Genomic DNA, 27,744 nt, shown 5'->3' with positions numbered 1-27,744 from the left:
AGGCAACTCAAGATACAGGCAAATCATGTCTTTCCTAGAAAGCCATCGTGAGAAGCCTGAGGTGGGTGCTTTAAACAGACTTGCCTGTATCATGTTTGAAGAATGACATCCACTCCTAAAATTACTCCCATGTCTTACATACAAGCATGTCCTGTTTATGAGAAATTCTATCTCTAAGAACTTTGCAGAGGACAGTATTTTCCCTCCTGGCTCTGCTCAAACTCATTTTCACAAGATAGTGGGTCTAAGAATGTGTTGAGAAAAATCCAGTCTCTAAGAAGGCTTCTTTCTCCTGTCTAGAGACTCCTCACCCACTCCAACATGGGCTTCTTTATCCCCAGGAAATGTAGATAAGCACTTGCAAATACCTCAGAGAATGCAAAGCTTTGAGGAGGGATTTTATTTTATAATTTAAGTCAATTAATGCAAGTTTTTAAATAGTTGATAAATACATTCACATGGTTCAAAAGTTAAAATGACATAAAAAGGTATACATTGAGAAGCTGTGTTTCACCCCCTTTTCCCATCTACCTCACTAGTCCCTGATGCCCCCCATAGGTTAGCACTTGCATTGGTTTCTTATGAGGGCTTCCAATGTTTTTATTCACATACAAGCAAACGGCAATTCATATTCTTAATTTCTTACATTCCTTGTACAAAAGGCAACATATACTATACATGTCCTATGGCTTGTTTGTTTTTTCATATAAAAATATAGCCTGGAAATCACTCCATATCAGAACATAGAGAGCATTTATGAAAACATGTAGTGTCCTTGTCATAGACGCTCGGGATATTCCTTAACTCTTGCCATCACAAACAGTGCTGCAGCGAACACTGGTCTCTGTCCTTTTGTACATGCATGAGTATATCTGTGGGACACATGTCCAGAAGTGAGACATCATAGAATTTTGATTAAATATCCCTGTTTTAACACCTATCAAAGAGTGGCCTGCATTTTAGCTAGTGCTGTCTGACTGTCACCTCACTATTTTGTGAGCTTCTAAAAGGCATGAACTGTGTTTCATTCATCATTGCATCCACAGCCCTATCATGGTACCAAGCATGTTAACGCTGAATACAAAATAAACTTCTCAGTGTAACCGTAACCTTGAGAACGTTAAAGTAACCCCTCAACTTAAAAGGCTGAGATCTAGGGTGTAGATTAAGAGGCACTTCTGAGTTTCTATTTAAGGATGAAAATGGGACTCGTAAAATGCCAGGCCAAATGAAAATATTGAATAATGAGTGGAAGTTTGAAGGATGAGGATGTCTCTTCAAATCCAGAGACTGGGATAATGTCATGTAAATTTTCTGGGTTATTCACACACAGAGAAGCTGAATGGTGAAATAGAGAGGAAGCCTGGGACACTTCTGCTGGATGAAGATTGGCCACAAGAGACTGAGAACAGCACTTGCTCGGAAGCCCAGCCCAAGACAAGGAGTAAAGTTAAATGCACACCTGGATCAGAATCTGAGCAGACAGCAAGATTGTGGGAGTGTGTGTGCAAGTGTGTGTGTAACATGGGTCTAGTTCACATTCACCTCCATTCTTATGATTGTGTGAATGGCTTCCGACTCTGCCCTGCAGCCCCACACTTGTCAAGAAAGCTGCTAGCAAGGAGCCTGGGGAAAACTCAGCCTAGATCTGGAACTCATGGTAGCCATACTTCCCAGCTCTTTCTCTCGCCATCCCAGGGCTGCCTCCTCCCCAGCCATCACTGCTATGCTAGCACATAAGCCAACAGAGTATTCTTTCTCTCAACTAGGTCATTCCCATCCATCCCAGCTGCCATCAAACTATGTTTAACCAAGTTTAAAGAGATGGAATGGCAGACAGATATGTCACACATAGAAGTCATGTCAGCTCTTTAAAAAATCCCTGCCTTTCAAAAACTATCAATGAAATGTAAGTTGGTACAACCTCTTTCGTAGTAGCAATAATGTGGCAATATCGTTCCAAAATTGTAAATTTATTTTTGTATGTCAGTTTTACTTCAGGCAATTAATTCTACAAATACACGTTTAAAAGCACACAAAAATATGTATGTTTGCCGAAGTATTATTTGAAAAAGCAAAGACTTAAAAAGAACCCTAAATATCCATCAATATGAGAATGGTTATCTCATTTGATATCTTGTGCAACTCCTAGAAGAATGAGATAGACCCATGTGTAGGGCATGGAATGATAACTAAAATACATTGCCACGTGAAAAAAGAAAAAAAAGCAAGTTTAGAATAGTAACGATATTATATGACTTTATTTGTGATTTAAAAGAAAATATGCTTCCATACGAATTTTTAAATGTCTGTTAAAACATATGAGAAAGTATTATTAATGGTTACCATTGGGGAATAGGCTTGAAGGGGCCAGAGGAAAGAAAGGAACTTTTTTGTTAACTTTATATCCTGTTTGTATTGTTTTTATAATTAAAACATTCACTTGCAGCCAGTCTGTTATTTCTTAGGTTCCTGTGGTGTATAGGTTATATAGGGTATAGTGATCATTTTTTACTCAGAATAACCATCATTTTAAAAATCTTCCAAGAGAGTTCTTTATGGCTGAGTAAAGAACTATGGTCGACCTTAAATGAGGTTCACAGAAGCAGCTTCAGCTTTGTGGACATAAACTCAAAATCCATCTCATACAGAAAGCTGAGTAAAATTTCTCGTGATTACAAAAATCAATGTGTTGAGCCTTCAGACTGTTGATGAGGTTGTCAGCAATTTTAATAGCACTTTAGACTGCTCCCAAATTTCCCCTTGATACTTACCTACACATATCCTTTTAAGGAATCCATTTTTATTTGTATTGTATGTTTTGGGCAACATTTCCTATGCAATAGACTTAAAAATAGCAAAGAACTTTGTATCATATTTTACAAGCCAAGGAAAAAGTGAAGCTGAAAAGATGTTCCCATATATGTGTCCTGATGCTAAAGAAGAGACTGCTCAGGGCAGACTTACACAAAGTAGTTGATTCTGATATTAGGTTTTCAGGTGCTGATAACTGGAGCCATGCAATCAGACTCTGTGCCTGATCCTGGAGAAAGAAAACCTGAGACAAGAAGTGAGAAGATGAGAAAATGACAAGGCAAGAAAAAAACAGTACATACAATTGGCAATAGACTCAAACATAGGTCCTTTGGAGGCAAGGCTTTAATCAGGAAGCTCAAACGTAGTAAAATTTCATTTGGGACATCAATTTCCAGGTCACCTACCTTTTCTAAGACTTCCAGTTGCTAAGATGCTGATGTCTTTGGTTACTAATCTAACAAAGTTTTCCAGTGTCAAAAAGTTTTAGCAATTTGCTTTTCTGTCTGCAATGCAGAAAAAAAAGTTGAGGGGTGTACAATGTTAATTTAAATGTCTCGTATGATTGTTTGTCTTTCTGTAATAGTAATGCAATACATTTCCTTGGTAATAAGATGGTAGCTTTATATTAGAAGCTATAGACAGACATAATAAGCAAATAGATAATGCTGTTATTATAACCAGGTTCAGTTTATGGAAGTAATCCATACCTGAAATTCGTAAACAATCTTAAGAGATCTTCAGAACCAAAGCACACTTTTGAGGTTAGTCCCAAAACCTTTAAGAATGTCCATTTACAACTAAATGTTAAAGCACAATAACCACTGAAATAAGGAAAAGAGGGGCTAAAAGATCAGCAAGTGAGGAAGAAATAACAGAAATTAAAAGAAAAATAAAGAAAGCAGTAATATAGCAATAATTATACCTTTGCTTGCCTAATGCACTTATTACCAAGCAATTAATCTTCAATTATAAAAATGAATGTACCCTTCTAAGAAAAGTTTGTTTCCAGAAAGTGAATAGCTTCTAAGCATGTTTGGTAATTTCAAATATATGTGTTGGTGTAACTTGGGGTTTTAAGGCACAAGCCTCCAATATTTAGATCCAGGAATCCAGAAATAAATTATCTTGACAATTAATGAAGTCCAAATGCATATGGGCCCCAATTATTGGAGTGATGTGGTTGAAAGTATATTTTTGAACTCAATTCTCCAGATAACTTGCATTTAAATACCCAACCAAAGTCCACAGGGTTGGGATACCTCTTCCAATTCATAGAACATTTTCTCCTTTGAACAATAAATCAACTTTATTATCTGCAGTTTCTACAATACAAGTCTATTTGCCCCAGTGTCTTAGCATCATAGTACCCTCTCATCAGAATATTGGTTAGATTCCCTAGTGTGAATCACTTATCCAGTTGCTTGCCTGATTATTCACATGTTTTTGAGATTTTTGAAATGTGGCAGACAAACAGGTTTATGCTGTGTGAAGCTTGGAGGGCAGCCAATGTCTGTCTGCCTATACGGTATATTTACCCTCCTTCCTCAAATCCCTCTCCCATACCGAGAAACTGTCTTTTAAGACTAAAATCCATGTAGACTGCAATCCAGTAATGTCTCTGCAGAAAACAGCAGGTGTTCATCCACTCATTTGCGGTGATTCTTGCAGTGAAGAAAGTGAATCAGTGGTTCACCCAATGGACAGAGAAACATCACAGCGAATATTTGGAAAAGTCAAAGACAGGAAAGGAACATTTTCATCTAAAGGTGTGCTCTGATTTTAGAAAGGAAAACCTCCCACAAGAAAATCAGGAATTTGGCCGAAGAGCCCTGGTTGTACCTGCAGTAAGCCATGGCATATGCCTTCTCTCCCTGCTTCTTCTGTTTTATTGCTTCTGTGTTGTACTTCTAAAATAAATATCAATAAATCATTGCAGTTAGATACTCTAACATAGACAGAAATGTACTTGACTCCCTACAGTCATTACAATTGGAGGGGACTCTGATTAGGATGCTTTACTTAATTAAGTGATATCGTCTAAAGAGAGTTCTTCCCTCCATTTTCTGTTTAACAGTCTTATAAAACACCAACAGAGGAAATTCATTCTGTTGTTTGCTTTCCTTATTGTAAATGGTTTCTTCTCATTCATAGTTTACAGAAGAAGATGTTGTGTTAATGAAATGGCTAATAAGCCAAAGACTGTGGTTCAACTATACACAGAGCCTTGTGCAAATCAGCCTAAGTGAGACCAGATTTAAGAACATGTTCTCTCTCAGTCACAGGAATGTATTTTAAAATTTGTTTTTATAGCATCTATAGCCTAAAATTAAGACGATTCAAAAGAAATTCTTTTTCTCTGATAAAGTGTGCTTTTTCTAGTTTATGTATGGTTCAACAGAGACCTTAAAAATCTGTTTCTTTGAAAACATAGAAGAAATTGGGCAAAGAATAAGCAATCCTTATGCATAAGATGTTATTTGTGAGGCACTTTAATTTTACTGAAAGAAGTCATTAAATTTGGATTGCCAATACAAATATGATTATATATGTTTTCTAAATAAAATGTTATTATGTTGCAACTGAACTCATCCATTTATTGTTTGTTTACCTAATGCTCAAATGCATGTTTTATTCATAGATGTCTGGGAGAAAAAAATTTTGCTTGATAATCACACCAAGCATATTTAACAAAAGCGATTCTCTTTTTATTAGTGAACAAGTTTAAGCAGAACGATTTCATTTTTTTTTTTTCATTTAGTTAATTCAGACTTGTAGAATCCTCAGTACACAGCTTTTGTTTCTCCCCCTGCTGCCTTTTATGCCTTTAATGTATGCATGCCTATCCACTGATGGGAAAATATCATTTCCTGCAACTCTTCTTTTTTCCTTCTTGATTATTCCTCAGTTGATTTCTGGTTTTGGTTAGTTCTCAGTAGTTAGTTCTGTCAAATCATGTACAAGACAGACAAATTAAAGCCAAGTAAATAGTTCACTATCCTGTTGAATATTTTAAACTCTCTTTCATTAGTGACTTTGCATTCTAAACAGATTTATTCATTCTTTTAAAAATAAATAATATATATTTTAAAGAACTTAAAAATTGATAGAAAGGAGTCAAGAAAGCGAAGATTTATTAATATCTATGAAATTTTTTTCATTACCCAATAAAACATTTTAACAAAATGTTTACAAGTTTAGCAAAATAACAATGACTTGTATTAAATTTAGTAACTTTGTTTCTATTAAAAAAGCAATATAAATGTAATGATTCTTAAATGAACTTAACCAGCTTACAATAGATATTTTTAACCTTCAAACAATATACAGCTAAAAGCATTTAATGAGCTGAAATTTTAAATACATATAACTCAGAATATAAAAATTGATATTAATGAGTCACGTGCAAAGGGATTTTTAATTACTTGCTAAACTATTAAAAGAATACTTTATAAATTGATAAGAACCTGAATTGTTTTAATTCCTGATGTATATAGCTTGATCATTTTCCAAGCAAAATAATAATAGTAATGATAATCCATAATTGCTAAATTACTGTTGTATGACTCTAAGGTTTTTGTCTCTGTTCTTATTTTTAACTGCATAACACCACTACCTGGAAGCATTCTGAAGTTACATAAATTTTCTTAACTCCCAAGTTAAACCAGCTCTACCATAGAAAACCATCAAAAAACAGTAAAATAATATGACCCACACATGTTACCCAAAGTGAATTACAGAAATTGCTCATAATTGCATTTATTTTTATAAAGATGCTTTTTATTAAATAATATTCTTATATTAGTTTGAAAGTTCATTAAATATTAGTCATTTTCTAATCTTTTAATCTAGATAATTTTTACAACCAAAAACTTAGTGCACCTACTTTCTGTTAAACAGACTTCTTTACAGATTTTCTTCAAGCTCTTCATTTTAAAAGGTGCTTTTGTCCTGAAACTAAACATATGACATTCCTGTTCCCTAAGGAAAATTTTAAAGAATTGAATGACAGCAAGTAAATTCTGTTAGCGATTTTATTCAATTCTCCTGTATTTGTTTACTTTTTTTAAAATCATGTAATTTTAAAAAATAAAGCATGTGCCTTTTTTCTGACGACTTTAAGATGAACGAGAATTTCGTCTATTGAAGTACCACTGAAGTTAGAGTGGCTGCTGAATCACTACCTGGGAGAAGAAGTGAATCCCATTTCGCCCAAACCAATTATTTTTATCAAATGACTTCTCTATCTAAATTGTTTACTTTAAGAAATAATGACGTTAGAGATAAGCAGAGTTATTTAAATATGCATTTTTAGAGCATTACTATTCCAATTCCTATCAATCGAACTAAATGCAACAGAGGCAGTTTCAGGCTGTTATTAATTGAAACTGCTTTTTATTGGAGCAGTGAATATTTGTAGCTAGCGCTCCAATCCTCACAGGAAAATATATCAATTTTTAAATTTTTGAACATAAATATTACTATGTATTTAATAGGCTCCCTAGTCAGAAAAAAAAAAATTTCCATTCTACCATAGCCTTTTTCTGTATTTGTAAGATGAGCATTCTAAAGTATTTGTCGTCGAAGCTATTCATCTCGGTAACAGTAGAAAGAGTACATTTCCTAAAGAGAACCCAGCTAACAGATACCCCCCTGCAATGAAGTAGATCAAAGAAGAGTACAAAGAATAAAGTTTAGTGCTAGAGAGAAGGTAGTTCTTTGAAACTATTAGTTTTCTTTTTGCAGAAATATATAATAAGCACTCAAGAAAGAAAATATTTAGCAAAAACCTTTTTTGGGAGCAGGGAGAGAAAAAAATGTATGATGTAAAAGGAGAAAACATACAGACTAAAATGAAAGAAACAAACAAAAACAGTCAAAAGGGGACTGTATTTGTTTTCTTCTAAAGCATGTTTCTCTGCGGCAAGAGATGACTGCACTCTGAAGAGTAAATTATTCCCATCAAGGAGTTGCACTTTATAAATACAGGAGAACAGACCGTCGACTCATTTGGAAGAGAATTTGCTTATTAATAGCACCAGTTTCAGAGCTATTTTTGCCTCCAAAATGGGCACCTGCGAGACAGTCACAAATTGGCTTTTATGAGGGGGAAAAACTTAGAAACAACTGTCAAGATGTATGTTTCCAATTCAAGTTAAATGTTTTTAACAAACCATCCTCCGAATCTGTTTTGAAGCACCTCAGTGGCCCAAAGGGAGCTCTACCTTTAATGTGAGAAGACAATGTAACAAAGAATCTGATACACACACACACACACACACACACACACACACACACACACACACACACACACACACCAAGAAAAGGAATTGGGGGAGAAAAGGAAAACAAATGTTATTTACAATGAACAGACTATGAACTTCATGAAAAGATGACAAAAGCAATATTTTTGCCCTTGTAGAACAATTCCTGATAAAGAATAAATCAAACTAAAGTAAAACTTCTGAGTAGAACCAAGCACTGAATAATTTGTAGAAATATAGTAGCTTTAAGTATTGTATATTCTTTTAAGACATGTATGATATAGATGTTAATGTAGATAACTCAGTTCAGTATTCTGTTAATAGGAAAATAGCTAAAATGTAGTACTTCATTATTTGTAATATATTAATTAATCATTCACAATATATGGCTCAACGGTCCAGGAAAAGCCCACTTATCTTTCACAAGTACAATAACCATACATAAATCATATAATAACTCAAATATATGCTGTAAATTTTATTTTCAAAATTTAATTTTTTCCCATGTTCAAACACACATAAAATTAAAACAAAACAAAAAAAACGTAATGAAGATTATCCCCCTAAAACACAAATGGAATAACATTTGGAGATTTCCATAATCTTATTTTCATAACAATGACCTAAAAATAATTATCGGAAAAATCAATTGAAATACATCATATATTTTAACAACTCAGATATTTATTTCTACTCCTTTTGGCATCAAGACTGTGGGAAATCTGTATTATGAAGATCAGATGGTGCACTGATGTGAGAAATGTTGCAAAGCATCCTGTTGATTGGTTCTAATTAACTGCAATGCTCTTGTGTTCTCAGTTTTAGCCGGCACACACTACACAATGCCTTTTATTTTGCTTTGAATGGATTTTTCCTTAAAAACAGCTGATCTCAATATCCACAGCATTTTGCTTTTTTTATCTCTTACATTTGTCCTGCAATATTTTCTTTTCAATTTTAAAAGATAAATTTGAAAATATTTCTAAAGCATAAAGTATAATCAGTTAAATTAACAGCACTCGTGTGGTCTTTCACATGTATTTTGCATGTTCTATAGTACGTGATTACATTCTCAAACCACATTTCAATTCCTCTTTAAAAGTTATACATCTGAGCCATGGTTTAAGCAGGAAATTCTGAAAAGCAATTTAGAGCATGCAGCTAAATTTTTTTTTTTTTAAAGCAGATTACTAACTAGAACAGAGCTAAAACATGGGACCATGAGCAAGGATGGGAAAGATTTCAGAATTAAAAGTATTAAATAAAATTCTTTGCACTCACCTTTCTCTAATGATTTAAGCTCAAGCAGCCCTGACAGAGAGAAGTCATGAATTTTCATCAACTTCACACATGTCATACATTTAAAAACATTTTGATTTGCCCTGGGACCCCTGTATGTCTCTGAAGCACAGTAAACAAATGCTGTGCTGTTTTGTAGGTACAAACCCTATGAACTCCCAGAGCTCTAGAATATATATTACTCATGTAAACAGGCCCTTAAGTGGGGTGGAGGGAGCATTAAAAAGCAGGAAGTTTCCCAGGAAATGAGGAATGTAAAATAAGGAGAGTATTATTAGAAGCAGTGCACTGTCTATAATTTTAAGGGCCACAATTTTATCCATATACCAGCTTTCTGAGAATGTACAATTATCTGACCTGAGAAACAATCTTTTTGGAAAGGAGAATCCATAACCTAAAATTAGAGCTAAATTCTTAATTTAGCCTAGGAGATGTTGAAAGTGATTAAATAGTTCTTTTTTTGTTCATTTGAGGATAAAGTGTGACCCATGTGTGCAGAAAGCCCCCAGTTTCAAAGCAGATACCAATATCCTACTATTTCCAGGAGGAAGGCTAAGTATATTAAGTATAGTGCAATAGAAACAGGATTTTGCTCTAAATAACACATCCTGGGATTATCTTCCGAATATTTCTCTTACTCTTAAAATTGTGAAAAAACATGAAGATGAGGTAAGAAGTAAACATTTAGGGGAGATTAATAAGTGAAAACAAAGTCACAAATCAAAGCACAATATAAATAAAGTGGAATTATAAATAATTTACACTGTACCCCTCACTGTACAACTGAGGAAACTGAGGCCCAAGGAGGTAAAGTACTTCCCCAAGGTCTTACAAAGATTAAGATGTAAAGCTGAACTAAAGGCAAGTCTCTTGACTCCTGGTAGCACTCCTACAACACTATACAGTCTTTCAATGCAGTAACAGAAATGTCAGCTCTTGACCCTAAAAGGTATGTACAGGGCATACAAAATTAATCAGTGATTGTTACCCGGTGTGAACAGTTATTTTCCTTGAAAAGATGCCTCTGTGGAAAATATCCTGATGCCTTCATTCTTGCCAGGGTTTGAGGATTTGCATCTATTTAATGAAATAGCGCTGTTACTCCAAGCAGGCAGGTAAAAACAACCACCATATATAATCTTACTGTCACTAATTTGGCCCCACTTCCAATCCATTCTCCAGTCTGCTGATTGCATGGTCTTTCTAAAATGCATATCTGATTACGTCGGAATTTTTTCAATGGCTTTCCATCTGCTACTAGATAAATCTATACTTCTCAGTCTGGTATTCAGGGTCTTCAAAATGTTTCACCTGTATCACCCCTTCAGTTTACTCCCAATACTGTCCCCACACTTCCTGCTCCAGCGATATAAACGAGGTATAATTCGCTGAACATGATAATGCTTTACATTGCCTCTGGGCCTTTGCACATGCTGTGTCCTCTGCCTGGAATGCCTGATAACACTCTACTCCTCCTTCAAGAGTGAGCTCAAGCATTACCTTTTCTCCTCCTGACAAATATAGATGCTTCTTTCCCTGGGATCTCACTGCATTTTGCACAGACCTCACATTACTCGTTGCATTAAACCATACTGTCTATTTACAGGCCTGTCTCCTCAAACATGTTGTCTTTGAGGTTGAAGACATATCTTTGTCTCCATGCCTAGTACTTTGCCAGGTGTAAGCACTCCGTGATTGTTTACTGAGTAAATAAATCAATAACTAGACCATCATATTTTTTTCTTATTACAAAATCTTTATGCCTTAGGGTGATGTCCCCTAATTCTTCTGTATAATGTCTAAACTGGATGTATATCGACCACAGGTCTCTGTTTTGGGTTCCTATCAACAATTTTATAATCACTCTCTCACTATAGTGAGTTCATTTTGGCATGAAATTGGTGACGAAATATCAACTCCTATCTACATGTGAATGAAGAGAAGAATTCTTGAGCAAACAGTGAGTCACCATTGTGCCAGGCATTGGTGAAGAATATTCTCTTTTAGAGCTCCATGTTTAGTTAGCAACACAAGTTGAAGGATTATCTGGAACCCACTATGAGTGTAAATGCATATGTGGATATAAACAGAAAGTGATATCAGTATCATCATGTCAAGTGAGTGCTTCAAAAGAGGAATTTTAAGCTTAAATAAATGGCATTTAGCTTATCTGGGGTTCTATTGCTGTTTGACTCCTAGTCTTCCCCACCTTTCGGAACAAATGCTGCTGCCTACATGCAAATGTCTTCTAGGGAGCCTGCTCAGCTGAAGCCAGAGACATCCTTGGTACAGAAGCACACACTGTACACTGAAATAATACCCTCATACTCATTGATAAAAGGCTTCACATCAAAATAGAAAAGAACGAGTTCACCACTGTAGTCTTCTCTCAACATGTACATAATCTTGAACCAGTCCCCAGATCAGTGGAGAGAAGCTCTGGTAGCTGTTTGAGCCAATATAAGGCACAGGGCATCCTAACTGTGAAGCTACTTTCAATCTTTGATTCCCCCTTGACTCCACTCCACTGGTTCCATTGTGCCCCAAAGCTGCAGCCTCTAGTCAAATGTGAAGGGTTCTCACCAAGGGATGGAAGTTGGGAGCCCTGTAATAGTAGCCATTCCTTCTGCATTACGGATGGATTCCTCTTGTCCATCAGACCACCTTCCAAAACGTAGCCCTATGTGGTATTATCATTAACAATCAGCACTGGTTTTTAAATTCTTTTAAAGTAAATGATACCACACTGGCCAATTCCCATCCCCACCCCAAAAAGAATGATAGGATTTGTGACCTTCTGGTCCCCTCACCACTTCAGAAGATGGTTATCCTTTAGAATTTTAAAGGTCTTGAATGGTGGGTGTGCCGCAGAAAGTTTAAATCTGGAATGTAAAAAGAGATTAACTCTAAGGATTTTCCAAGTCATTAATTTTTAGGGTTCATTTCATGTTCCATCTAAGCTTTGGGGGGTTTTGTTTGTTTTAAACATTACAGCATTTCCTCAAACAGTTTTCATTTGAATAGGCAAGGAAATGTGAGAAAAAAAATCATCTCTTGCTAACTACATAGAATGGGGCCTCTTTTCTGTCGTTTTGAGTCAACTTACCCAGAATTTTAACAACTTTTTGTCCACATTAAAAATAAGAAAAATGTTAATAATACCCCTTTATCTTTACGTTTTTGTATAGCAGAAAAGATTACAACAAGGGATATAGTGGCAGTGTTTCATAAATTCATTCATTCAGCAAACTAACTGAACAGCTATAATGTGACATGCACCATACAAGGTACTAACAGCATACAAGGTACTAACAAAGGGGGCAAAAAGAGTATGGTTGTTTCCAGCTCTAAATTTAAGAATGTGAAATGTGATTACTATCAATTCACAGGCTTGGAATTTCCTTCTGTCACTTGCTATCTGTTCTCTTGGAAAAACAAAAAAAAAAACTTCTCTGGCAGGAAATGTTAGTTAAGATGGAAAATGTTCATCTACATAAATTCTAACTTTATAACTTAATAAGCAAGAAAATATATAGCTACATCTCCAAATTGGGTCGGACAATTTGAAAGTTCTTTATAAACTTATAAAAAAACATAAGCTTCAGTTTTCTTGAGTATTTGAAATGAATCCATTACACTAAAATGGTTCTTAGCATTAAGAGCAAGAAATGATTTGCATTATAAGCTAATAAAATGGGGGTTAGGCATATTTGTACAAGATATTTTTATTCTTTCCCATTCCTGCTTAAATGAACTTGGAAGACTGTTCACTATTCAGTATTGTTTAAATTATAAGGCACAAATCTGTCATCTGGTTTTAAATATTTTCCTCTTTTGGTAATGCAGATGAATACTGTGTATCTCCATTCTTTAAGAATACTCTAATGTAATAATAGTACAATTTTCCAAAAATTAAATTAGTTTTTTATACCTCTCTCACACATCTAGAAACCTCCTGGCATATTAGAAAATATAATATTCTTCTAAAAATACACTTTGCTCACCTTCCTAAACACTCATACTTCAGTGAATTGTACTTTTCCGTTCAAAAAGTACTACAAGACCTCTCACACAAGCAAATCCCCTGGAGAAAACTCCATTGATGAAGTCAGTCTACTTTTCCTGGTAGTTACTAGTAAAAGTTAGGGCTTTATCATCAATCATCATAGTTCATTCTACATAAGAGCATGAGAAAAGGGCCTATACTGCCAACAAGGAGAACCCAGGACATCTTGTTTTACCTTTATGATCCTTTTATTTTATACTCCTAGATTTTACACCCTCAAGGAAAGAATGCTAATATTAGAGAGAGGTGTATTTTGCTTTTACAATGTCCCTGAAAGCCAAATACCAGCTTGTTTCCATTTGAGGTAGGAAAAAAACTGTTTTTATATCATTTCAACTTCACATTTCTCTGAAAGTTGAGTGCCTAAATCTTATCAAGTTAGCAATAGTATCTGTATTAACAAAAATGTGAAAAGCTAGAAGTTTGTTCTAGTGACAAGAAATAATAATCCTCCAAATGTCATTAAATGCTCTTGATTTATTTCCCCCACACTGACAAGGGACACATTTCTTGATGTTTGTTCCCTGTTAGTAATGAGAATCCTATTTCTATTTGTGGCAGTTTTCAAAACTGAGACTATCAAGTAATGCACTTACAACTTACTTTCCAAGGAAAGTGCTTGAGAGCTCCTGTACAGATGTCACCTCTTACCATTCCCCTCCCTGCCCTTCCCATGAGTGAATTCCCCCAGAGTGATCTGTTACATATACGAGGTAGAGAATTTAGAAATGGGGCTGATTGGTGGACTTGCCTGCTGCCATTAAAGTTTTCCTGGTACCTTCTAGATGCTACTGCAGGATTACATGATTAATTCACTCCTCTCGTCTCCTGGCAGCTAAATGGGAATATTGGAGAGCTGCCAGAAGGGTAGGTAGCCAACCTGCTTGCCCTTGATTGTGCCTGCCAGCCTTTTAATAACAGAAGTAGGGTCAAGTAAGTGAAATCATGAACTGAGGAGAGTATTCTGAGAATGCAAAGGCAGTTAATGTCCTTCCAAGCCTCAGATGGCTGGCAACCCTTGGCAGAGTAATCTATGATTTGTGGCACCTGACCCTTCCACTGCGACTGTTATCTGTGTATTCACTAGAAACATATTTACAGAATCTCTCCATTAGCAAAGATGCCTCGTGTGTGATTACCCAATTGTCATGGTCACACTAGGGTTTTGATACAGTTCCTATTCACAAATGAAAAACTGCACTAAACTGCACACAGGATTGATTTAAAGCGGGGATCCTCACTCAACAGATCAAGACTTCTGCTGGTAGATCTCAAAGAGATTATCACAGTCGTGCTCCCCAGTCTTCCCTACCGCCAAAACCACCTCCAACCCATCCATGGCAAGACAGAGCCTCCTTTATTCCCTGGAAGGCTTGAGAATTCTTAATAAAGTTAAGCATAATTAGGTATAAGAATTATCCAGAGATGAGTGTTTAAAATAGACTCCACCTCAGAAAACATCTGGAGAGCATCACTTGTTTAAATTAGTTAGCATGGCTCCCATTTATATAGTATTTAGTGTCAGCAAAGTACTTTCTTCTCATTTAAAATGTTTTAGTTACAAAGGCAGAGTTAGGTTGTAGTTTGGCTTTCCTTCATTCTTATGGAATCAAATACAAAGAACGTTAATTTTTTTTTTCTCTGAGACAAGTGACAATGAGAGCACTTGCTATTAAAAAGTTTACTGGGAAGTTTAAAAAGTGGCGTCTCCCTCTTCCCCCCTCAAATAAATGGCATCGAGGTCCTCCATGCCAGAAAATTATTCTTGTTTACATCGTAAGTTAGTATTAACTGAGAAAGATAAATCCGTAATTTAGGGAACCAAACCAGACTCAGTAGGAGCAAACAAGTGGTCATGAAGCAAAATGGAATAAATAAATAACCCAGAGTCATTGCCATGTGTCTCCCAAATGAGATGTTCTGAGGAAATAAGTGACAAAGTCGCACCAGATAAATAAATGAAGGCGATAAACTCACCACAGGTCAAGAAATACTACTAAGGTGACCTGACTTGACAGTCAGTAACCGCAAGCGACCTTTGGGAACTGCATCGGGGTTAAATGCCCTGCCAAAGGCTGAGATCTTGACGACCTGGGAGACTGGCCATCCGCAGCCTGGCAGGCAGCGGCGCCCCAGACCCGCAGTCTGGGCCCCTGGGGCCTAGCGGGGAGGCTAGAGGCCGCCCCGGGCGCTCGGGGCCTGGAGGGTCGCGGAGCCAGGCCACCCGGGCCCCGATGCCCGCCGGCCTGGTACCCGCGCAGAGGAAGAGCTGGTGGAGGGGGAGCGCGCCCTCCTCCCCCTGCCCGGTGCCGCCCGAGCGCGCCGCAGGCCCCAGGGCCAAAGCTAAGCCACGTCCAGGACGCCGTGGGCCCCTGAGGGCAGCTTCCGGCCCCGCGCCGCGGTGGAGCGGACCACGCCGCCCCTGCAGTCGCCGTGCGGCGGCGCGGGCGTCAAGCGCCTTAGAATCGCCTGCTGCGCGGCGGGAAGCCAGACGCCTGGCCGGCGCTGCCTGCCCGGGGCCCACGAGAGACCAGCCCACCGGCGAGAGTGGGAGAGCTCGGCGTCGGAGCGGGACCTAAGCTCCTAGTCGGGGACTTGGGGACGCCGGAGCTTGAGCGCCCCTCGCAGCTGGGAGTCATCTCCACGCGGTTCTTCCCAGGCGAAGTGAATTCAACCCCTGAGAAGATGCTCCGGGCATTAGCGTGCAACAGGGGAAGAAAGAAGAGTTATTTCAATGGGGGAGGGGCGGGCGGGAGGACTGGGAGGAAACGCACAGAAAAAGAAATCCCATCACCACCAAAACCGTTTCTAAGAAGTCCTGAGGTTTTACGCCTGGAGATTTCACTTTAAAAGCTAGGGGGGGAAATTATTCCACTGCTTTTAATTGAAGTAAACAAAGTGCAACAAATCCTAACTCAAATATGATTGCAGTGAGATTAGGGTCTAATTGCTTAGGGTTCAGGTGGAATCTGCGGGCTAAATCCTACAGGGCCAATCTGAATTTCACAATCATTCTGTCAAAGGGAGAGCGATGAGAGTCCACACGCTTCCTAACAAGTCATTTTTAACAGTTACAAGCTTCGCACAAAGACCACACAGGGCGTCTAAGAGATGCAAATCTAATCCCTGGTCATTCTACAGGCCTTCAACAAAGATGTGCTAAACCCTAATAGAAAAGAAATCAGTTCTCTGTCACCAGCCCCTGGTAAAATCTATTAGAGAATGGACAGAGCCGCATCTACAGCAGTGGCTGCAAAGGTTAAGGACAAGTACAAATAAGAGGGACCCAGTTTTGTTTTCCGTGTGAAATATCGGGAGAAGCTAACCCGAAGTGAGTGACGGGATTCGATCCGTGGCTTCGCATTCATTTGAATGCTAGAAAATAATAATAATAAACACACAGTAAGACTTTTGAAGACTCCCTTTTTGAATTCAGGAAGATGAAAAAATTCCCCCCAAAGTTGAAAATCTTTGCCTCTGAAATTATCGAAGAATATTATAGGGGGCGGGAGGGCGAGCGCGCTAGTGGAAGGAGGAGGACACCGGCGTCTGGAACCTGCCGGCTGACTTCGCGCTGAGGTGCCCGGTCCTTCCCGGAAGAAGCCCCGACGGTGGAGCCGCGGCCGGCCGGGCGGGGTCTCGGGATGCGGGCGGCTCCTGGCCCCTGGGGCCGAGAGGCAGGCGCCACGGTGGGAAGTCTCGGCAGCCACGCTCCATGCGGGACGAGCCGGCGCTGGGCCTGGGTCGCTCTCCCGGACCTCACCCGCCGGCCCCGAGGCCTTGGGGAGGGGCCCTGTGCCTCACCGACCAAATGACGTCCTCACCGGGTAGTAATAGGGTTACTGTGTTGCAGCTAAAATATATCTCAGTGTGTGCGGCCCTTAAAAAAGGAAGGGCCCCGGGGATCCAGGCCCCTCGGAGAAGCCCCCAAGCGGGCTGAGCGGGCGGATGGGGGGGATGACGGGTTTGGAAGTTGGGGAAGGGATTCCCTTCTCCTCCCCGCAGGGAAGAACCCTCCTCCCCCGGCGGCCAGACAGGCCGGGCCTCCTCCCCCGCCGCAGTCGCGGGGCTCAGAGGCTGCGAACGCCCCGGGAGCCTGGCCGGCCCGAGGAGGCGTAGGGGAGCGCGCCCGACTCGGGGAGGGACCGCGAGGGGAGACGCGCGCTGCCCGCCCGTCAGAGGACGCGGCCGACTGGGTCTCGGGTTACCGGTCCCCCTCTCGGGACCCGCCTTCGGTCCTGGGAAGCGGCTCAGAACCCGCAGGTGAGGGCTGCGTGGCGGGCCCAGCTATGAGTCCCAGCGGAATCGCGCGGCCATTTTCCCTGGCAGCTGGGGCTCCCTCCACGTGGCACCTCCTTCGAGGCCGCCCTGGCAGGGACGAAAGGGGGCGCTGTCCAACCGCCACGGTCGGGAAAGACCTAGAGGCTCTCCTTTTTCTAAAGTCTCTTCTTCAATTGCAGGGAGGAGGGGTGGGGCACTGGTGTGAAAGAAAGGATTTGTTTGTCTATTTCCACGGAAGTTTCCAGAAGCCACCATTTCTTCTCTAGGTGCCTTCACCGTGTGCCTGCCACCCCAGTCCCCCCGAATTTGTTTCTTCCCAGGGTGCAGAGCCCTGACCTGGCCAGGCTGGAGGAGCAGGCTAGAGTTCGGCAGGCTAACTCCAGTCCCTGGCCCCATAGCTCCAGGGCCCTTTAATTTGTTCTGGCAGAAAGTCCCTATTCTAAAGGTCTGGCAGGAGGGAAGGAAGGGGTTGCTAGATTTGCCTCTCAGTTCAGAGACAGACCACCATGCACACATCTGCTTCCTCCTCGTGCCGTTCTATGCCTAGCCAGGCATATGCAGGTCGGGGCTGTATTCCTTCCTATCTACTGATATTAATTGAATTTCTCTGTGCTACTGCTTCTCTTTGCTTCTGTCATTTTTCTCGCTAGCCCTCTGATAGGTCTGACCTTGGCAGTTCTCTGGTCTTCTTACCCTCCAGCTGGCCTCCCATATGGGCCTTACTGGCTGGCTTTCATTCTTTATAGCTTAGCGCATCCACTTTATCTGCTTTTCCTTTTAGTATTGACATTAGGAAAATGATACCGAATTGCCTGCGAAGACTGAAGCTATGAGACTGGACAGGAAGCAAGTAAAACACAGGCATTGAAATGAAGAAATAGAAAATGAGGAGAACTAGGAAACTAATGAAAAATAGATAATGAAGTCATATCAAGCTATAAATGCAAGAATATCATGCTCCTGCAGGTGATCTTTGGGTCCTAATGAGGGTCGTGCACATCTGCCTAGGGAGACAGGGAGGGGCTCCCTGAGGAAGACAGGGTGGGGTGGTTTCTTCTTCCTGACTGGAATTGCTCCTGAAACATGGGGGCAGTGATTCTGAACCTGTGTATCCTTGGTTCCCAGGGGGGCACAGGAGGGTGGGAAGGAATCAACACAAATCAACCACCACTCCTGGAAATGGTTGTGTAATCACCATGTCTCTACAGGGCAGTCAGGGAGTTGAAACTTCCTGCCCTGGAAGCCTGCTCTGGCTTTCTGCTGCTCTGTGCACCCCCTGGGCCTACCCATCCAAACCTAGGCCGGCACCCTGTCCTCAGGTGGGTGAGCTAGCTCCCCTCACCCTAGCAAATTGGGTGCTATTGATCCCAGCCTCACCCTCACCTCCTATCAGTTGTAGGAGTCTGTCCTCCCAGTTTGCAGAAACAGGGGACCTGGAAGCTCCCTGTTGTGGGAAGCCTGACCCCACACACAAACGCTCTCTACTCAGGGTGGATTAGTGCCTCAGGACCACTCTTGCTTATCCAAATCATGGGTTCTAGAGAGGAAAAAAATCTAGACAGTTTACAGCTGGTGAGAGAGAGAGAGAGAGAGAGAGAGAGAGAGAGAGAGAGAGAGAGAGAGAGAGGTGTCTTTAGATCTTTGTGGTCTGTATAATTTGACATCTATGTAAAGAGCATACTAGGGCTTTTAGGATGAGTTTTTGCAGAAAACTGAACATGCAGGCAGGACCTGTGCAGAGGAATGCCCGCTACCCCCTTACACCCGACTCCTCCATCTTTCGGTTCTCTTGAGTTCTTCCCAGAGGAGAAAACGTTTTTGCAAGGACGCCTAAAAACACAATGACTTCCTAAGAGGCGCCAATTTGAGGTTAATAAATTATCCCCTTTAGAAATAAAAGTGGAATGGGCATTAAGCATACACTATTATTAGATTGAGTTTCAGCCTACTAAAAAGTTCGTTAGATGTTGGTATCTGGGCAGAAACAAAAGTCTCTCTTTACAAAAAAAAAAAAGTCTCTCTCTTCCTTAGGAAAGCTCATCAGGGAAACAGCAGCAGTTCGTTTGTTCGATTTTGTTTAGCTTTTCAAAAAAAAAGATTTTATTTTAAGATCTTTTTTTAAAATTCCTTCAGATTAGGGTTTGGATCACCGTCGTGACCCCGTGAACTAATATCTATATTTCTGGGGTCGAAATTCGCGGGAAATTTCTACTCATCTGCACACCAAACTTCTTGGTGTGGTCTCCTAAAGGTGCTGGGGTCCGGTCTGCAGGCGGTACGTAGCCGAGGTTGTCCCGCGAGAAGAACCGGATGAAGAATCACCCGTTAGCCTGGGTGTGTGGCGGGGTGGGGGGAGGCTAGGTAGGAGCAGGTAGTGCAGCCTTGCACCGGGTTTGGAGGGGAGACCGAGGGCGGTGGGGAGTGCCGAGGCCGCGGGAAAAGGGAGTAGCGGACAGCTGCTTCTCTTGGTCCTGGAAACCAAAAGTTTCTACGAAGAGAGACCAGAAAATAGCTCAAGATTTTCAATGCCCGTACTCCTAGCTGAGACCCCCGACAACCAACTTGAAGCCGCGGGGCGGCGAGGGGCCCTAATGTCTTTTAGGCAGGGCAACTGCGAGGCCTCGGAGCCGGCGCCTGGCCTTGGGTCGCAGCTCTGCGCCCCTGTGAGCAGAAGCCCTGCTGGCCCCCGCCACACCCGGGCAGGGCTTCCCGGCTCCAACCCGCGAATGTTAGCCCCAGACAACGCTTCTGGAGTCCCTTCCTTTAAAAATAAGTTTTAATTTTCCATCAAATCTTGTATCCGTGTATTTTTCACTGAACGACAGTTAGCCAGCGCCGGGGAGAAGCACAAACACGGTTTCTCTCTCATTTTTCTTGCCGTTTTTCACCTCCCTCCAACCATAGAGTCTCGATTTTCTAAGCAATTAAGTTATATATTCAACAGGAATATTCGATTCAAAATACATCAGGTCTAAAGACTGATGCAAAAGGTCTGAGGCTTGAAGAAAATATTTAGTGCTTGCCTGCAGATTCTGTCACCCATCATCTGCTCGGAAAGCGCTCTGTATCTTTCAGCGTGTCCGGCTCTTATGATTGCAAATGGCCCTGTTTTCAAATGGAAATAAGACTTGCAAACTGATTATGTGTATTGAATCGGAATCACTCCCTAGATCCTCTTGTTTAAAATGTATTGAAAAAAGGATGATGGCTGCAGACCTCCATAACCAGCTCCCTCTTTTCACAGGGAGGTCGATCTATTTTACAACTTTTTGCCATTTGAGCATGTTTCAGCTAGATAATTACGCTGCCATTGTGTTACCGGCCCAGCGCAAAGACTTGGTACACACACTGCCTCCCAGCAGGCTCCCCTACCCCACCCTCCCCCCCACTAGCATCACTCCTGAAACACCACACACACTACACATTTCGTCCACTCCGCCACAACATTTTGACCCGAAGACCAGCTATAACCAGCCCGACTCAGCAGTCACAAACACCAGCAGAATCCTACACACTTTCAGCAGGCACAGCTGGTCGTCCTCCTCCCTCCTCTCCTCTCCAGGCCCCCCCTCTTTTTCTCTCTTCTGTCTTACCCACCAGCAGAAACACAGACACACAGACACCCAACCAACAAAATCTAAGTATTCAGCTATGTCAAGAATATTCAACAACTAATTTTGGGTTGGTGTGGAACTGAAGTTGTTAGAAAACAGTTTATACAGGAAAGTTAATGTCAACTGTTAGGGGTGCATGAAAGTGCTTGTATACCAGCACAGGTCTCAAAGGTTTTCTCTTTACCCCATCCAGTGCTAGATTATGGCTGTGGGTGGGTTGACTTTTTGTTAAATATTTCCAAAGGTTCTCCTGTTTGATTTCAGTATGAAGTCAATATGACAGGCAGAAAGATATCTGAGCCTCACCTACTTTGTGAGTTGTGGGTATGATGCACTGCAGCCCTTCCAAAGTTCACCACACCCAAGGCCTCAGCAGCCCTGCCAGGGAGTAGTAATCAACATTTCAGTTAATATGGCAGGATGAGGAGTTGTAATGAACTAGTTACAACTTCTAGCCTTGGCTAGAGGCGTAGATGTGTGCTCTGTTGCATGCCTGTGGTGTAAGGGTTGCAGTTCTTTCTGCAGCACACTCAGAGGGAAGGAAGAAGCCATCATGCCCAGCTCACTCCTCCTCCCTGAGTCCCCACCCGGAAGATTGTGCCTTGCAGACCTCCATGCACCGTTGAGTGGCCAGATGGGGAGGGGGCTTTAATCCTCTGAGGCTTCAGAAAGAGCCTGTTGCTCCAAGTCTGTTTAGCAACCTGGTGCTCTGGAGGCAACTGCAGAGACTCTAACCGTGCCGGGGTCGCTCTATACACAAGCATAGCCAGATGTGTTAAACCATTGACCTGGTTTCCTAGGTTAGAACAGAGCGAGAAGCTAGCTCAGAGGTAGCAATTCTCAGTCCTCTTCGTGTCATTACGGTAATTCCCAGGTTTACATCTGCGCGCGCGCGCACTCGGCCCTGTGTGTTCCGGGGAGATCAGATAAATCGGTAGCACGCGGACCAAATAAATCCTTGTTTTCCTAGAGCTTTGGACACCTTCAAGCAGAAGTGTTGAGAGAAAAATGCTAGGGTAGAGACCCTGCCTTTTTCTGTGATTTTCCACAGAATGGCTCCAGGGCATAGCGACAAGGGAAGCTATCCAAGGACACTGTTCATGGCCTGAGATCCTTGATTCTGTAGAAATGACACTATCAACAATCACCAAATATCCTAGAAATGCAATGGTTAACACTGCACCAACACCCTGGTGTTAACTGACAATTCTATCTAGCAGGCAAAGGCAGAAGTCCCAGATATGTATAAAATGGGGGAAGGGAGGAGAAAAAGTTTGTCTTTTTCTTGTTGTTTGTTGTAGGACTACACTCAGACCAGCCCTCTTATTTCCACTACTCTGTGAAGGCCAGAATAGGGGGGAGTGTTTGCTACAAATAAGGGGCAGAAACATTTCCACCTGTTTTTGTTAACTGGCAACAGTAACAAATGATTCATACTAACGATTTTTATTAGTGAATGACCTAGGTGCGGCAAATCACAAGAATTTTTGTTATGGATCGTTTCAAGAAATCTCATCTACAGCTACGTGTCTCAGGCAACACATTCATTTTCTTCAAGAATAAACTTTAATATATATTTCCCCCAAACATAATTAGTTCTCTAGTTTCAGTTGAAGATAAATTAATATCCCAATTTAAAGTTGGAAAAACTAAAGAAAGTTTTTGTTTACTTGATTTTTTAAGAGAAACTCAGTTTCATGTGACATCTTAATTGAGGTAATGAATGCATTCAATGTTTTTGCATCTAGCAGGTTCTCTAAGATCCCCTACTTAGAGAATCCTATATTAAATTTTTCATTTTTAAATATATTATAAAATAGACATATAAGATAGCTACATGTGTATATGTACTTCAATAATATTAATACATACACAGACAGGTGTCTGTATGCAACCACTTATTCCTACATACAGAATGGGCAGAATCAGATGTTATAATTGTGTTGAAGGAAAGAGCCCTCCTTTAACAAGGCCTATTGCCTGCAATTTTTTAAATGTTTATTTCCATTTCAAGCAGAGCACTAATAGTGATCGAGTATATTGTGGTGTCCGACAAATAACTAAAAAGGAAATAAAGCAGAAAAGTAGATCTGAACCTCACCTTTTCCAAAACTTATTACAATTCGTAATAACAAAGACAATACATGTTTACAATGCAGAGACCAAATGGGAAATATCATCAAATGAGGAGCCTGGGGTCATTCCTAGATGCCCTCCAAGAAGGACATTAGGCTTCTGACGGAGAGAAATGCAGCCAGCCACTTCAGCTATGGCTTCAGATGAGGCAGAAGCAATGTTATCAAGTTGCTGAGCCTGCTCCTCCTCCGTTCCTTTGAGAATCATCAGGAAAAGTTCAGAAACACAACTACATGGGGGAAGAGGCATGCAGACCTTGGCCCTCTACTTCAATAAAACACAGCCTTTCCTTGACTCCCACCCATAGCTAATTCTTCCAGCTACTTGGGTGGACAAGCTCACTGCACAGGGTGACTGGGGTAATAAGACACTCCTTCCAGAAGATACTGACCAAAGAGGCACCAGAAAACTTTCTGTCCAAGTTGGGCAGAAGCCCAAATTGGGCCCCAGAGAGGGTGGCCTGAAGCTGCAAGAATACAACTGCATAACCCACAAACACACCAGCCAAGAAGGCAGGGAAGGTCAGAGGAAGATGGTGCCGGGCCTCTCTTAATGGGGACCTGGCTGAACAAGGAAAACATTTAGCCTTAGCCCTCCCAATACTCATATCTGTCACTGTCCTTCCATTATAAAAGAAAGCCGCATTTGAAACAAACAAGTCAGCAAACCATGTCTAAGAGCCATGTCATCTCAGATTCACATTTCCCAACAGGCTTTCTAGTTCTCTACAAATAATATTCCTGCTCACTCTGCTCCCCAGTTCTAATAACCGGGGAGGCGGGGAGAGGAGCGATGTCTAGAGAGACTGGAGACATTCGATCAGAATTCAAGGCAGCTTCTCACAACTCTCTTGTTTATAGAAAATGAATGCCTGCCTGGCTTGCTTTTAGTTCAGGGAAGGGGTCAGTCTTTATCAGCATAGTTCACACAGATCCTGGACTTCTTTTTTTCCTTATCTAAAATTGACCCGCTTTTAAGATAAAGACATAATAGAGAAAGCATTGACCTTACCTGGTCCCTAATGAGTTGGAAATCAGAAAACCCCGCTCTCATTTCCTCTTATCTCGGGTCGTCTGAGAAGAGACTCGCGCTACCTTTTGTGCACTTGCTCCTGGAGATAGAGCTCCTCACCAACGCCCATGCGCCGGGGAGCGCTCTGGAAGAGTGTGCGGCCTCTAAAGTCTGAGGATTCTTCTCTAGAGTCTCAAAATCCGAGACTTCGCTGCCAGACTTAGGCCTAGCCCAGCCCTCAGGAGAATTTAAAATCTCTTGGAAGGTTCCCGTACAAGTCTTCCTCTGTGAAAGGTCAATCAATCCCTAGCAGTGGGGAAAAGAGCTGCCTTCTTTCTGCAAGGCCTTTGGACTGGAGCGCGAGGGCCTCCCCCGCCTCCAGGAGTAGTAAGTACCCTGAGCGTTTCTCGCGGAGTCGCCCGCGGCCTGGCTCTGATTTCATTCGGGGGGCCCCAAGCTACTTCCCACCAGGCCAGCCCCTCTCCCAGAGCCGCTGCCCCGGCTGCTGAGGCATTCCCTGCCCCCACCTGCCTTCGGGCCTTGAGGACTCCAGCTGTACCCGCTTGTGCCTCTGTTGGGGGTGGCCACAGCCTGGGCTGCCTTCTTCCTGCTCCGAGCATCTCTGCCCTGCTATTCTCGCCTACCCCGAACCCGGCCCAGTTCCGGGCCCCGCCAGCTGCGAGGGCTGCTTTCCAGTCTCTCCGGCCCACAGCTCCAGGTTCCCAGGCTGGGGCGGGGGTGGGGAGCCGCTTTGGGATGCTAAACATCAAACAAGCCAAGCCTGGGGTTTCAGGCCCCGAAGCCACTAGAGCCGCTCTCCAGGGCTCTCGAGAAAGTCCTCGTGTTTACATGGCGGGGTGGGGGGTTGGGGGAAAGAAGAAGGGGGGATGGTGTGTGCAAAATATCCCCCACTCCCCGCAGCCGTCTGGGCCTAGGGATGGGTGGCATGCTTAGGCGGGGGCGCTCAGCTTCGCTGGGATCTCGGGGAGAACTGCGCTGCCCCCACACGTGGGAAAGCTTCCGGCTCTTCTGGTACTTCAGCACCAGGGGCGTCTTCAGAGAGAGCTGATTTCTCCCTCAGGGGAGGCCAGAACTGACCCAGTCCAGAGATACTGGAGACCTATGGGAGGTCCACTCCAGGAGAAGGCTCTGCAGAGGCTGACTGGGATGGGGGGGGGCGGGTATCCCCAGGCTGCGGTCTTTCGCTGCTCCACGAGCGCACCTATTTCCCTATCAAGACGCTTAGGACTGCGTTCCAGCGCCGCTCCTGCAGCCACAACCATCTCCCGGCCAGGAGCAGGAGCTGGTGGATTCCGCATGATGGATGGAGAGAAGCTGCCGAGGCCCTGTTTGTCTTGGTCCCATTCGTAGACGGGCTGAAGTCACCTTTCCCCCCACCCCTCCCCCCGAACAAGTAAATAGACTTCAAACTAAGCTGGGTCTAGACAGCGGGAAGAAGAATGAATTTGATAGAAACTCCATCTACTGCAAGGACATACAGCCCACTAAAATTGTGACTCTCAGGAACCCGCTCCAGGCTAGGATGGGGTGAGAGGAGTGGTGGTAACCCTCTGGGCCATTTGTTCCGCGCCGCCCGCCTTGACCCAGCTCAGACTTGTGCTGCGCACAGGGCGTGTTGAGCCGAAGCTCCCACCCCACGGAATTTGGACCTTAGGGTCAAACATTTCCTGGGCCTGAGCTGGGTGTCTTGACCACCTACCCACACACCCTGTCCCAGGACCACTGCTGCCCATTCCAACACAAGTGTTCGAACTTTCTGGACTTTTGCTTTTTTTCCAAAATGTGAGGCCTACTGATATAGTTCCTCCAACTAGCACACTCTTTAGACCCATCCTCAAAGTCTCTTCTGGATGTTGGAAACTGTATCTCAGAAGCCAGAATTCATGGGAGGAAGCCCGCCCTGGTCCTTAGTCTGAGGGCAACACGGAGAGAAGCACCCAGGAAGTCAACAAAGAGGATTGCTAGTGCCCGACAAGGCCCTGGGCCAGGCGACTCCCCTTACAAATTCCTGGGGGATGAGGGTGGAGGTCAGGAAGAGAGAGGTGGAGACAGAGTGAAATGAAGAGGAAAAAAAGATGGGGAGAGGCAAGAATGGAAAAAGTGGAAATTCTAGGTGAGAAGTGAGTACATGATAAATATGAATCAATCCCCCACAATCAAACAGGCCTAGAGAAAAGTGCTGGGAGGGGCATCTGTCCGCAGCCCACTTGGCCAAGTTTCCTCCCGGGTTTATCAGGGTGTGTGACTCAGAAGGGCAACAGCCCACCTAGGGATTATGATTTCTCTCCGTTCACAACCGTTGCTTCCTCCTCCCCTCCCCAGGGCAACTCTAAGAGATCCCAACAGCCACAGCTGGGCACCAAAGAGACCAGAAAATAAGAGGTAGGAAGAAAGGTCAAAGATGATTTTTTTTTTTTTTCTTTGCGGAGGGAGGAGGTTGGGGAGAGGTGGGGAGTTGGGAACAGGAGAAAGATTCCTTACTACAAAGATTTAGGAGCCCAGAGATGGAAACCCATGGAACAAAGAATGATTGCCCAGCTCCCAAACTCCTGCGGGAGGTGCGGGGTGTCCCCTGGCCAGCAGCCCCGTCGGACACCTCCCGAGGACTGAGAAGCCCTGAGAAGCCAAGATCCGAGGCCAACTCTGCGTGGGGACAGCCGTTTTAGAGTAGAAACGAAACCCGGTAACGACTTCCCCACTTTCGAAAACAACCTCCCATCAAATTCTAATTCCAACAAGCCTCGACTGCGGATTAAAAATATAAGATTGATGTTGAAATCTACAGGGGAGATACGTTCAGTAAAAATGATCGCTCATTCAGGGTTATTTAAAATGGATGTCCTGGCGGACTGTTTTACAACGGTAGCTTAGACGTATAAGACCACAGTAGATACTCCTGAGGTTTCAAACAACAGAAGCCTGGCTATGAAAATTCGTCCTTGGGTCTGGTTTTCTTCCTGTCTCCCTTTCCCTCCTGGTGGAAGTTGTTTAGTTTTTCTCCTCTCTATTGCCGAATCCCAGCACTGCTCAACGTTTGGTTCTCCTAATTTGGAGGCAGAACAAGACTCCCTCTTTCCGTGGGGCAAGGACTCTGGGGTCAGGCCTCCTTAGCTGGTTCAGGATCCTTTGAGCCCCCAAACAATTCCAATCCCATCAGGAGAATGATGAGCTGCCCCCCACACCAACCAAAAAAAAAAAATGCTATTTAAAGAAAGCCAAATCAAAACCAAACAAAAGG

At 42.6% G+C, this 27,744-nt stretch overlaps 1 non-coding gene across 5 annotated transcripts; it reads right to left on the bottom strand.

The window, feature by feature from the left end:
• Window positions 1-381: 381 nt before the first annotated feature.
• Window positions 382-25,247, bottom strand: LOC109456725 (uncharacterized). Of its 5 annotated transcripts, XR_012494850.2 has the most exons (4): window positions 24,486-25,247; window positions 12,188-12,259; window positions 11,961-12,057; window positions 382-10,454 (listed from the first exon to the last, which is right to left on the bottom strand). It is a non-coding gene; the product is annotated as an uncharacterized LOC109456725 (transcript). The 5 variants fall into 5 exon arrangements; XR_012494853.2 differs by having other exon boundaries at window positions 382-3,058; window positions 3,222-12,259; XR_012494849.2 differs by having other exon boundaries at window positions 382-12,057.
• Window positions 25,248-27,744: the final 2,497 nt, after the last annotated feature.

Source organism: Rhinolophus sinicus, chromosome 3 (assembly GCF_057876585.1).
Source record: "Rhinolophus sinicus isolate RSI-liver-muscle chromosome 3, RSI-T2T, whole genome shotgun sequence".
Taxonomy (NCBI): domain Eukaryota; kingdom Metazoa; phylum Chordata; class Mammalia; order Chiroptera; family Rhinolophidae; genus Rhinolophus; species Rhinolophus sinicus.
Note: the sequence above shows the minus strand (reverse complement) of the source record. Positions and strands in the feature narration are given on the sequence as shown.